The following is a 12122-nucleotide window of genomic DNA, read 5'->3' as shown; positions in this document are numbered from 1 at the left end:
GAATCATTAACATTTAAGTAGACAGAAAGAAAATTCCTCGAATTAAGCCAGAAACAAATTAAATCTGCTTAAATATACTAGGAACTAGAAGGTTACAAGATAACAAGATGAAAATGAATAAGCCTAAACGAAGCCAGAAGGAAGATATCAGAATCAAGTAAGAATTTAACAAAAACGCAGAAAACGAAAGCAGTCAGAAACTATAAAACTAAAACATTGAAGTTTCTTGATAGAAGTCGTATCGCGAACAAAGCCAAAAGATAAATCAATGAGTATCGAATACATTAAAATAGCAAGGAAGACGAAAAATGAATCAAATCATTGAATCAATAATTTTCAGCTTCAAAATACAAAGTTGTTTGTCAAATTATTTCAAATACAAAGCATATGTTGATTATGTCTGTAAACAGGTCTAAGCTAATCTTCATCTTTATCATTACGCTCCAGTTTGTAATTTGTTGTCTACATAACTATGCTTATCTTTTTATTTTGTTTGATTGATGTCAAAAACAATGTCAAAAAGAAATAAAATTTCGCCTACGTAAAACGGCAGTGGGTGCCGACTTGCACCGGAACATGTCAGGACTTGCTGATCAAAGCGAATTCACACGGCGAGCGCTTATCGTTTTCAATTCGTCTACGTGTCAGTGGAATTACGCAGTTAAAAAAAATATATTTAATAAGTCACGTGAACCATCGAATGCCGGATTCAAAACTTCCTAAGTTCTGACAGTTTTCTTCTCAAAAACAATGTATTTTTGAAGCGAATATACCGGTTAATGAAAGCGCTATTCTCCTCATTCTGAAGAGGATTATTTATTGAGAAAAGGCTGGATGTTTGAGTAACTTGCAAAAAAATGGACAAAAATACGTCTAATCTTTGTCAATATCTTACATAATTTGCTTAACATTGAATGATAAAAGTGAATTAATAAAATCTTCTTTGACATCAACATCATGTTATGAACTGTTACAAAACGATTCATCTCTTGATTTTAATGAATTTGCCAACACTGGTCGAGGACACATAGCCAGGAACAAATAATATATCTATGCGGTGTGATTAGATATTAAAAAATATTAACTAAATATGAAAGATTCTGCACATTTATTAAGGCATATTCCTGGCGATTTATACACCGAAAAGAAAAGCGTAAAGAAAAAATCAAACAAAAGTTTCAAAAGAGTTTCAAAATGAGATAAGAAGAGAACTCTGCATGATAGTTAACGTCTTCTGACAGTTATTTTATATAGAAATAATAACTAATACTTATGCGAAGGTGCTGCATAAAAACAAGGAAACATAAAGTGAAGAACGTTGATATCAGGCAAGAAGTTTGAATTGACAGACGAAGAGAAAAAAAGGGTCATGGAATGGGTGTCACACAATATGACGAAGCGCGGAAGGCCAAGAAAACATAGAGAAAGGATGTGGCAGAGGCATTAAATCCAGGGGATTGGCATAAGCGGATAATATAGAAGCTAGCGTGCGAGAAACCGTTTTGAATTGTGATTAAGCTCGCTTAATAATAATAAAATAATGAATAACTTGTTTGTGTGGCAAGGTTTGAGAGCGTTTGAGGAAGGGAACATGCGCACGCTGTTTGAAACGTGATTGTTGGCAATGGAGCATAATCATGTTTAAATGATATTATCTCTGCTTGCATCGTCGATTTCTGCAGCTTCAGGATTAAGTGATTCTTTTCTTTTTCTCGGGCTATCTTTATATCTATGGTTTTGTAAACAAATGGAAAGTTGGGGAAGCTAATTGTTAAAAATTGTCCACCTTTTCACACCTTTTGTTTTCACACAGCGATTTGTAACATCTCATAATAATATTTATAAATATTATTTTAACGCAGTCAAAATATGTTCAAATTACAATTTGTTCCTTAATTGTGCAATAGATTACATCTTGTATTCTGCAATTCAGCCTGTTGCTCGATCTACATTCCAATTATATTGAGTATACTTCGTATCGTCTACAGTTCATGTTACTGAAATGTCTCAAATCATTAATTAAATTACAGAATTCCAGTAATTCGATGTCCACGGCACACTATGTCTTTGAGAGATAAGCAATATCCGTTTTCAGAATGTAGCTTGTCCATGAAATTGAAACATTTTCCGGTATCTGTATACATATTGTCAGAGTGAATTTCATAATCAAGTTCAAATTAATGTAATGTTGAATTATATGCAGAATTCGTAGATATTCAAATAAACCAACCCAAACCTTGAATTCTGAACTCTGACCTGAAATGTAATCCATCTTTGGGCCCTTCACCTTCTAGGTCAGTGCACTTCAGCTTCACCTTTCATAATAATTTAGTTTCTATTATCGTTAAATCAGTTCTATTATAATATGACAATGATATATGCATGGCAACAAATGAAATTAAAAAAATACTCCCAGAAATATGTAAAACCCTATTTCCTTCATTTTATTAAAAAAAATCGATTTGATTTATCTGATCACATGACTTTGAATTTTGTGGTAAGAAAACATCTCATTTCGTTTCATAGTGAAATTGGTAAAAGTCTCCCTTCCTGGAAACTCGAAGGATTCGAGATGTCTGGCATCATTCAACAGACACATTCAAACGTTGAAAAGTACATCGGCGTTGAGCGAACGCGTTCGTTTTTGTGCATATTATTACCACAACGTAGCGAGAAAGAGACCAGAAACCCCCTTTTCGACTAACGAACTCACCTCGGACCGTCGAATTCGACACGCAACGCTCGAATTAACACGCCGAAGGGAGCAAGTTTCACAATATCTGAATGGGTCGTTAATCCCCCTCCTGGTATACTTCGCAGGGCGCGTTTCGTTACACTTTCCGCCTGAAATTACAAAGATATCGGATTGTGTTTTGGTTATTAACAGAACGGAAAGTCTTGTTAAGCAGGATTTGGAAAGGGTTTTGTTTGGCTAAAAAGATTACCTATTAATGAATTTATTTTTAAATGGGGTAGATAGAATTTATTTAAAATTCAAATGAAAAGTTAATGTAAATTTAAATAGTTCGATTCGGGTGTTTTATGTCATAAAATATATTGATTTTCAGGCATTGAAACGGTTCGTGTACATTTCAGTGTACGTTTATTAATTGTTACGGACATTAACGACAATATAAAGTGTCGTGTTTATTTGTTTATTTCGAGGATCGGTGCGAAAAACGACAAAAATACCAGAAATCTATGACCAACCTATGTCATGTTTAACGTTTATTATATTTCGGACGGCAAAAAACGGTTGGCTCTCCCGCCAAGCTGATTTATCGCGAGGGGGATGGGCTTTAATTGAATTTATACCCGCAGATTTAATCGTCGGAACCAGGCTCTTCCGCGAAAAAGGCCTCCGCGGTAACGTTTCTGAAGCTTGACTAGCGCAATCTCCACTTTATGGTCCATAAAAAGTACTCAATGCCGTTTTCGGCACAATTACGTGGTCTTATTTTGCACTCTATCCCAGGTTGGATAAGAAATATGTACAGCTACAGGCGGCGTTAACGGCAGTCTCGTAAAGGCAATTCGTGAAACGGTATCGGTCGTTTTTAGTTCCGTTACTTTTCACGAGAAGAGTCGCTGAGTATCTAATTTCCGTGACGTTTCAATGAGAAACTGAAATCGTATCGTTCTAGAATAGAAATGATTTTTTTTAATCAACATCAAATTGAACGAAATCGTCTTAATAACTCTGAAAATAATAGAAACTAACTAAGTAACTCGTTGACTAATACGTATATATGTAACTTTGCTTAAGATATAACTCGTTGTTTAATCCTTAAAGTTGGTGTAGTAGACGAAATGAATGAAGGCACTGTAGATGATTTACCGTAACGGAGATATGATTAAGCTTGTTTCATAGTCTCGCTTGAACTTAGATGGTGAGTAGCGGGGATATACAACGGTCTGAAGATATGTTGGCATGGAAACGGTTTGGAACATCTTGCGTATCGTAAATATTCGAAACCATTTGTGTAATGATAATCAAAAAATTCAACGCGAAATACTTTTCCAATGTTGTAAAATATTACGATGGTATAACCAAAATTTCGAGATTAAAGTTTTACGTCATTGTGTTAGCTGGTTGTATAGCGTAATTTTATAAAACACAAAATATAAAACACCGTGCTAATCAGATCAAATCTAATGTAGTGTGATCCTGTGGCAGGGGCGTAGCACCACCACTGAATGCCTCTTGGTGCTTTCAAGCGGAAAATGATAATAACTATAGAATTGGCCGCAGAATGCTGCGCTTTGCGTTGCGTCATCTACTTCACACCTCATTTGTCCCTGGCGTTATTAATTACGTGGTGGTTAATTGTGTCGTCACGAGCTTTGCGGGCTACGACCATAGCGAGGGAAGTTTTTGTATCGGAGGGCGGTGCTTACGGGATTATTAATAATTAGTCTGAAAATTAATGTCTGGCTCGAGGACCCTTGGCGTGAAAAATAAGCTCATTAGCAAGTTAACAGTTATTGTTGGCGGTTGTTTTCGGCTAATAAATACGCTTTTCGGTCCCGGAGTGTTTTTGCGGTGAGGTTTGTTCCGCTATTAAACTTTGTAGGGTTTCCAAAAGGGTAATTAGAGTGTTATTGTTCGAAACTTGCCATTTGTTACACTAAAATCACGTTTAATTCTCCATTAAGCAGTTTTTCCTTTTTTAATTACCCCTTTTTATTCCTTTTGAATTCTTCATCATGAAAAAAAAAGAAGTGATGTAAAAGTAAACAAATTCAACCGATTCAAACGCTCTTCAATTTCAAACTGGGCGTAGCTGCCGAAACCGAACGGCGTGTAAATGCAGCTCATCGGTTAACTTTTATAGCCGCTATCGGGTTTAAAAGGTGTATTTAAGGGCCGTAAACGCGTCTGGGCTAAAGCCAGTTTTATATGTAGCAACGTCCGGGCGCGGTTCTCTTTTTCCAAACCCTAATTTGTTTCCAACGGTTAAAATATTCGCGGGCATTTAAAGAGCGGCGAAAACACCGAAATTGGTTAGTGGGGGTGAGAAGGAGAATGAACTGGAAATACTGGATTGATAAAAGTATTCTAGGGATAGCCGATCGGGATGCGTGCAGAAATGTGGTTCTGGGTGTGCCACGAACCTAATAGAATTTGATATAACTAGCTGTATTGTGTGGGTGGGCGGAAACGGCTGAACCCTTGATGTTGCCTGATGGAAATCGTGACTGGCGTGCTCAACTCTTTTCCTGGCAATTGCCTACTTATAAGTATGGACATGGCGTTTCACTAAGGTCTTTGTTTCTTCTCAATAGTAAGAAAGAGAATAGCGTATGTTGATTAACTCGGGATATCAAGACAACAACAACCCTTTTCAGTATAATCTCACAATTATACCGCAAACGGGAACATTAGGCACGTAATAATTACGATTTCTACCGTATTGTGAGAGTTTGCAAAGTTTCGAGGGCGAGCTTTGAAAGTGTCACGGAATACGGCGACGAAAATTGCGGCCGCACCGAGCATCGAGTATCTTATTAGCGCCGCTCCGTGCTTTGTTTAATACTTAATCAATGCACCCCTTATCTGTTTGCACCGCATGCACACAGGGGCGCAATAATCACCACCGTACTATATTTTCCCTCGGAAAAATCCCCCTATGACAGCCAACGGCCTTTGATAAATATTGGACGAGGTGGTAATTTGGCCCCGACGGCTAATTACTTTGACTTTTTGCAACTGCACGCGAACTGGGACAAGCACCACTTGAGATTCTCACCGCGTAATTAGAATTGGTCGCGTGGTCCGCAGACTTTTTTTCGGGAAAAACTCAAGCCTCCTATGAATGGGCCAACGGCCCTTTCTGTGAAATGTATAATTATCTGCATACAAAACGAAAGAAAAGTTGAAATCTGGATTTCTCACTATAATTACAGAATTAAAGTGAGGGATGTAAAAATAACTCCCACATTTCACTCGCAGCACACGATATAAAAGAGGTAATCTTTAAAAACATTACAATAATTACTTGAATACTTTTGTTGTTCAAATATGCACTTTCCATAAAAGTATATGCATGTTTATGAACGCCATTTTACTGTTTGTCGGTAATAAAAACGTTATGAGTAGAAAAATGGGTAAGATGTCTAGTGCGTCTTTATTTTCGAAATGGATGAAATATAAATTCGATGGAAAGCCGCTCAGACGTGTTCTGTTCAAAATGTCAGTCGGCGCGAGATGTCGCGTTTTGTGTTTACATTTTAGCCGGCGCTATGCCCCCGTGGCTGCGCAATCGCCATAAATCAAACGGCAAAAGTCGCCGAATCGAGTTAACCCCACCCGTCAGAGGCAAATTCTGATAAGGTCGTCGCGCGTTTGTCAACCGATAGCGAAGCCATCTTTATTACGTTCTTTTTATTATACAGCCCATAGTTTCGATTTATCGTTTCAGTTGTTATTGTTCCAAATCAAACACGTAACACAATTCAAGAGCGTTGTCAAAATACACGACCGAAATGTCTCGTCTCAATAAAAACCCTTGACAACAACCGCTGCCGCGTTTAGAAGAAACCTCGGTTGGAAGGCGTTCAAAAGGCCAAATCCAATTACCGCCGCATTTAAGGTAAGAATTTACGAGCCGTCTCACTATTGCGGGAAGAACCGAACAATTTCAAAGCGTAATTGAAATCCGGGCGCAGACGCGCCTCTGGCGACAGAAAAACCAAACTGTGTGTATATAGGGCAAGAGACGAAACTCCTCGAGAATGACTGATTCGTATTCCCGGTGAATTTAAAACGAATTTATAGCCCCTTCTTTCGAGGGCGGCTTGTTACTGGCCTTGCCAGGACCGAAACGGTCCCTCAACTCTCCGAAACACGTATCTACGATGGGGTAACTTGATTATCGGCTGCATTTCCCTTTTTCGCTACGAGCAGACTACCGACTTCCACTTTGTTTGGATATTCTTCCTCAGGGGTGAAGGAAGGAAGCGAACAACGAACCCGGACCTTACCGTTTCGGAAGGAAAAGGGCAACTTGTAACGGAGTGTGTAAATTAATTTCAAGAGTTTTAGTTTTACCATACCAAAGGGGTTTTCGAATCGTTTAACATATCTTCAACATAGTTGTTAAAGGAAATTAACTGGAGTCGTTATTTTTATGATGGTACTGCGAAACTAACAAAATTTACAAAATATCTCACGCTCATTAATGGGTAGCAATGCAGAGATCTTGCGATGTCACGAAATTAATATTAAATTATTTATTGAATGCAGCACACATAAGTTACAAGACTAGTTTATAGTAAGCAGACTCATCAAATAATAGTAATAGTTTAGTTATCGTTTCACGAATATAGTTCAAAGTGGTGAAACTATCATAAATGTGCAGTCAGCAGTTCCTTTTACTTTTATTAGTTACTTTTATAGCTAAATCACCTTGAAACGAGAGATTGTCAAACTTCTCTCAACAAATGTACTACTTTGATTTGCTATTAATTGCATTTGTAATTTTCGTAAAAGCAAAAAAAGGCACATATAATAAATGGCAAAAAAAGTTTTAGATATTTGGATGTGGTGAGCCCAAGAACTAATGGCACAAAGTGACCATATACTTTATATACCACGTGCCAAAAAAATTGCAACACGTAAAAAGTCGGCGAAAAAAACATCATATCGATACACAAAGAATTGCTAATAGAATGACAAAGAAGTGTAAATGGCATTTGGTGAGTGAACGTTGTTTCTTCGATTGTTAACAATGCCTAGACTTGGTAGAAGACCGTGGTTTAACCAATTGTCTGACTTTGAAAGAAGGCGAATTGTTGGCCTGCACGAGGCAGGTATTCCGTTTGTGAGTCTTAGAGATAGATTTCATCCTTCGGCTACAATTGGTGTTGACTAGATGAGAGGTCTGAGGCAGACAGTGTCGTGGAGAACTGTCTACCAACGAATTTCATCTTTTAATCTCTACGCATACGTCTTCCTTTGACGCAACTTTACAAAAGAGCCAGACTTTTATGGTACTAAGAAAAACAAGGTTGGGTCGATAAATGGCATCACATAATGTTTAGCGAGGAATCCCGGTTCTGTTTGTGGCAAAATGATCGACGGGTGGCGCGGTTTAGATTTTGCCCTTCGAGGTCACGTTGACCAAACATCTAGTATTATGATATGGGGTGCCATATCGTTGGGGTATAAATCACCTCTAGTTTCTATCCCTGGCAGTTTAAATGCACACCGATACATTCACGGCGTTTTACAACCCGTTGTAATACACAGGCTAAACGAACGAACTGACATCTTGTTCCAGCAAGATAACGCCTGACCTCATATCGCCCACATATGTCAGAACTTCCTACACGAAGAAGGAGTAGAAATTCTCCTCTGGCCTGCTCGCTCTCCGGATTTAAACCCGATCGAGCATGTGTGAGATATGATGGATCGCTATATAAGACGTTTACCACAAGCGGCAAACACCTTGCAGGAAATTCGTCGTCATCTACAGCAAGCCTGGGATGAGATTCCACAAGATATTATTATCATCTCATTCATAGCAGAGTTAGTTAGTTTATGATTTACTACTCAAAGAAATACAAATTTCTTGTAAAAATTTCGGCTCTGTGACTCTGATTTTTCGAGGTGTTGTAATTTTTTTGGCACGTGGTTTATATCCAAGAAAGGAATTAATTCAATGTGATCTAATGGACCCAACGGTGACATTTATACAGACAGTTCAAAACTACAGTCGGTAATTAAGAACGATATCAACTGTATACAATAGTTTCGATGTGATGAAGTTTTAGTATAGTTACCGTTTATGCAACAAACGTTCAGTTACTTGTTAATACTAGTGATAATGCTTTAGGGAAAACAGCTGTGGACTGTGGTTAAAGACTGAGTGGACAAACTACCACCGGTGATTGATAGACAATTAATCTATAGGGCGTAAACAGCCATTCATTACGTTTCGAACGTCGGCCGCGTGCATTTCGAAAATTGAAAAGCCGGCTAACCACAAGGCAAATTAATTAATAAACGATCGGCGGTTATTGACGTGGGGCTAATTCCATATTCGACCCTAGGCGGAGCTAATATTTAATGAACCACTACAATTTGTGACCACAATTTGTGAAGGATCAGTTCAAAAAATTATCTATTTTGAAGTCATTTTGCGCTTGATACGAGTCGAATGATGTTGAATTGACGACGTTACGAGTGGATGCAACTGATTAGCTTGACTAATGGTGTGATTTAGAGTGATTACGGGGCTATTGACTCACATCACTTAGTACGAAAGCATTATCTGTACCTGTCGTGTTGTGAGATGGGGTAAATTACAAATGATTGTTAGATCGATTTTACAATAAATAAAAATAGGAGTTGAGGAAAAATATTAAGGTTGTTTTGTTTACATTATTATTTTGGGGGGTAAAAGGAATTTCATTTCATTTCAAATTTTGAATGCCAAGGCATCTAAATCTGGTCTAATTAGCATGTATATGAAAACCCTATTGTGTTCCAAGCTCCGGGAATTCACAATACTGCTTAAACCAGACCACGAATTTTTCTTATAAATAACACAACGTCCAATCTGAGTTAACCATTTTCAAATAATAATAATGAACATACAGAATGAACTTTTGCGTTAGTATTGTGTGAGCAAACAATAGACTGAATAGAGACGACTTTTTGAAATACTTAAAAGGTCACGGAGAGAGTCATAATGGGTAGCCAAGAGGCGAACTTCTTTGCAGATAAGTGGATGATGAAGTATCGGAAAATTTTAAATTGTCGTGGAAACTTCGGTTTCATTTCCGTTATTAAATCTTGAGTATTTAATTCTATATAATTCTCGTTCGTTTGCCAGAGAAGAAAACACAAAAGCGTTCCCGTTATGGGGGGTAGCCGCTAACAGAGGATTTGTTCTTTTACGGAAAGGGGGAGAAGGCGATTTTCATTCTACTAATTAACTACTTAGTTTTGGAAAGGGGTGAGACAAGATAAGGAAACGGTAATGGAATTTTGTTACTTCTTCAACGCGGGCAACGTCGGCTCGTTAAGCCACCTAACCACCCTAAGACATCCCCCCCTTTTCTACGTCTGTCTTCCAACAAGAAATTATATCCCAGCAATATGCTCTTACTCAAATTGAATAATAAATCTAAAGAACTCGGCGTTTCTCTGGATTTTCACCATGTTTAGTAGAAACGACGAATCAAATCCGTAACCAAGAAGAACAGAAAAAAAGCAAAAAGGAGTTAAAAGGACGACGTAGATCCAATAAGAATTGATGAAAAGTTCGCCGAACCGCAACCGGTAATTGGGAAATTTATTATTCAGCACCTCCATTGTAAATTCATCTCGTACAATTCTCGACAAAAATTAGATTCTCACATACCTCTACCTCTTTTTGCCATTCGTCACAGCGATCAATTACGTAGCCGTCCATCCTTTTGTGACATAAAAAAAACTTCAATAAAGCCTGATCAAAAATAAACGGTTTTATCTTTCTTTTTTTTCATGGTCGCTAAAATTATTGGTCGACGTTTTTTTATATCGTCATAACTAACACTCACCATTTGTGATGGGGGGTTGCCGGCACCGTTATCTAAGTAAAATATATTTGATAAAAAGAGGGTCGTGGAAGGAAAACCGTCGCAATATCCTGGAAACACAATAGCTTCGTCGTATGCATACCTAATGCGAAAGGAAGGTAGTAAAACCAACATTAAGTTTCTCGTCTTTTTTTAAACTTTAAAATGAGAATATCGACGAAGTGAAGTTATTTATGTTGTAGTAAATTCAAAAGGAAGGTAAATATATGAACCTTGTCACTGATCTAAATATGTAACTAGAAAGACTCGAGTCCATCATGAAGAGTTCAGCGTATAAACGCTGAAAGTTGTCCTTAAATATTTGAGCGGAAGTATTAGAGCCGTAGAGGTGTGTGTGAGGACGAGGCTGAATAATGGATGAAAATGTGCATGCCAGGGAGATATGTTGTGAACTCCTTGTAGCGAACCAGCGACGAGTGTTGGAGTGCTACCGTTACCGTTTGAGAATTCTCAAAGGTAGAGAGAGAGTGGTGGAGTCCTTGCCACATTCGAAGCACAGGAAATATTCAACAACCCCAAACTGGGACTCCCGCAGGAATCGCCCGCCAATCTCGCTTTTAGTAATTCCGGCGACGGCCCTTTCAGTCGTTTCTTCCGTGTTCGTGTAGGAAGTTAAGCCTTTAAGTACATTTTTCTTTATATGTATAAAACGAATTTCAAAGTCATCGAACGTCCTTTGAAAGCTGGCATGTTTCGGTCTCTTCCTTTTCACCGGAAGGGCTCCAATCGAGATAGAAAACGTCGACCGAGCAAAAGGACATCCTAGTTCTGTCGCTTGGTGGCGTGGCATCCTGTGGCAAACACGCACGTTGAACTTGGAACTCGAAGTGTCTCTTCTTTTTCTCTATGGCAATTTCCTCCTCCAATTAAGGTACTTTAACATAAGGGGAAATACTTTGAAAAGATTTAATACTCGTCAAATCGTTAGTTGATTCAAGTCATTATTCTAATAATAAATCACTTTATAATTTTGACAGAAAAAAGTTTCATTCCGCTAATATGATTTTGATTGCAGAAAAAAAAAGATTATGAACATACGTACATCATATTAATAACTAATATGTGTCGCTTTTTGTCGGAGCAATCGATTTGCAGGACAATCGAGGGCATGAATATTACATGCGCAAACTGCAATAAACGGAAACTCCGAACAAAAACTATTGAAGCAATTGTATACCTACTACACAACAATCGATTACGATTTCTCTTTCGCTTGACTCCATAATTATAATTACAGCTCCCGTTACAATTCATTCATTAAACGAAGTCATCTCAACTCACAAGTCGCAATGTCACGCACGTTTTGATAAAGGGTCCTCGTATGAGACGACGTCTTTGCGTGCATTTGTCACGTTCCTGGTGAAGTCGTTGTCTTTGGGACCAAAATTCAACGGAACACTGCGGTAAGTCGGAACAGACGGTTAATGAAACGCCGTATTAAGATGCAAAACGGTCGCCTTCAACCCCTTCTCGCGCCTAATTAAATACATTGTCGATTAAGCCGTACCAAGCCGCGTTGTTGTTCTTGACGTTCA

The 12122-nt window shown here is 38.1% G+C and overlaps 1 protein-coding gene across 2 annotated transcripts in view; it reads right to left on the bottom strand.

The window, feature by feature from the left end:
- Positions 1 to 12122, bottom strand: part of LOC111418118 (chondroadherin) — an 83357-nt gene that overhangs the window by 50711 nt on the left and 20524 nt on the right. The window contains exon 2 of one of the 2 annotated variants that reach the window (XM_023050576.2): positions 2714 to 2844. The exons of the other annotated variant lie outside the window; for it this stretch is intronic. The gene's annotated coding sequence lies outside the window, so the exon portion shown is untranslated. The remainder of the gene's footprint in view (positions 1 to 2713; positions 2845 to 12122) is intronic. 2 annotated transcript variants of the gene reach the window in all.

This window comes from Onthophagus taurus, chromosome 11, assembly GCF_036711975.1.
Source record: "Onthophagus taurus isolate NC chromosome 11, IU_Otau_3.0, whole genome shotgun sequence".
Lineage (NCBI taxonomy): Eukaryota > Metazoa > Arthropoda > Insecta > Coleoptera > Scarabaeidae > Onthophagus > Onthophagus taurus.
This window is presented reverse-complemented; position numbering and strand designations above follow the sequence as displayed.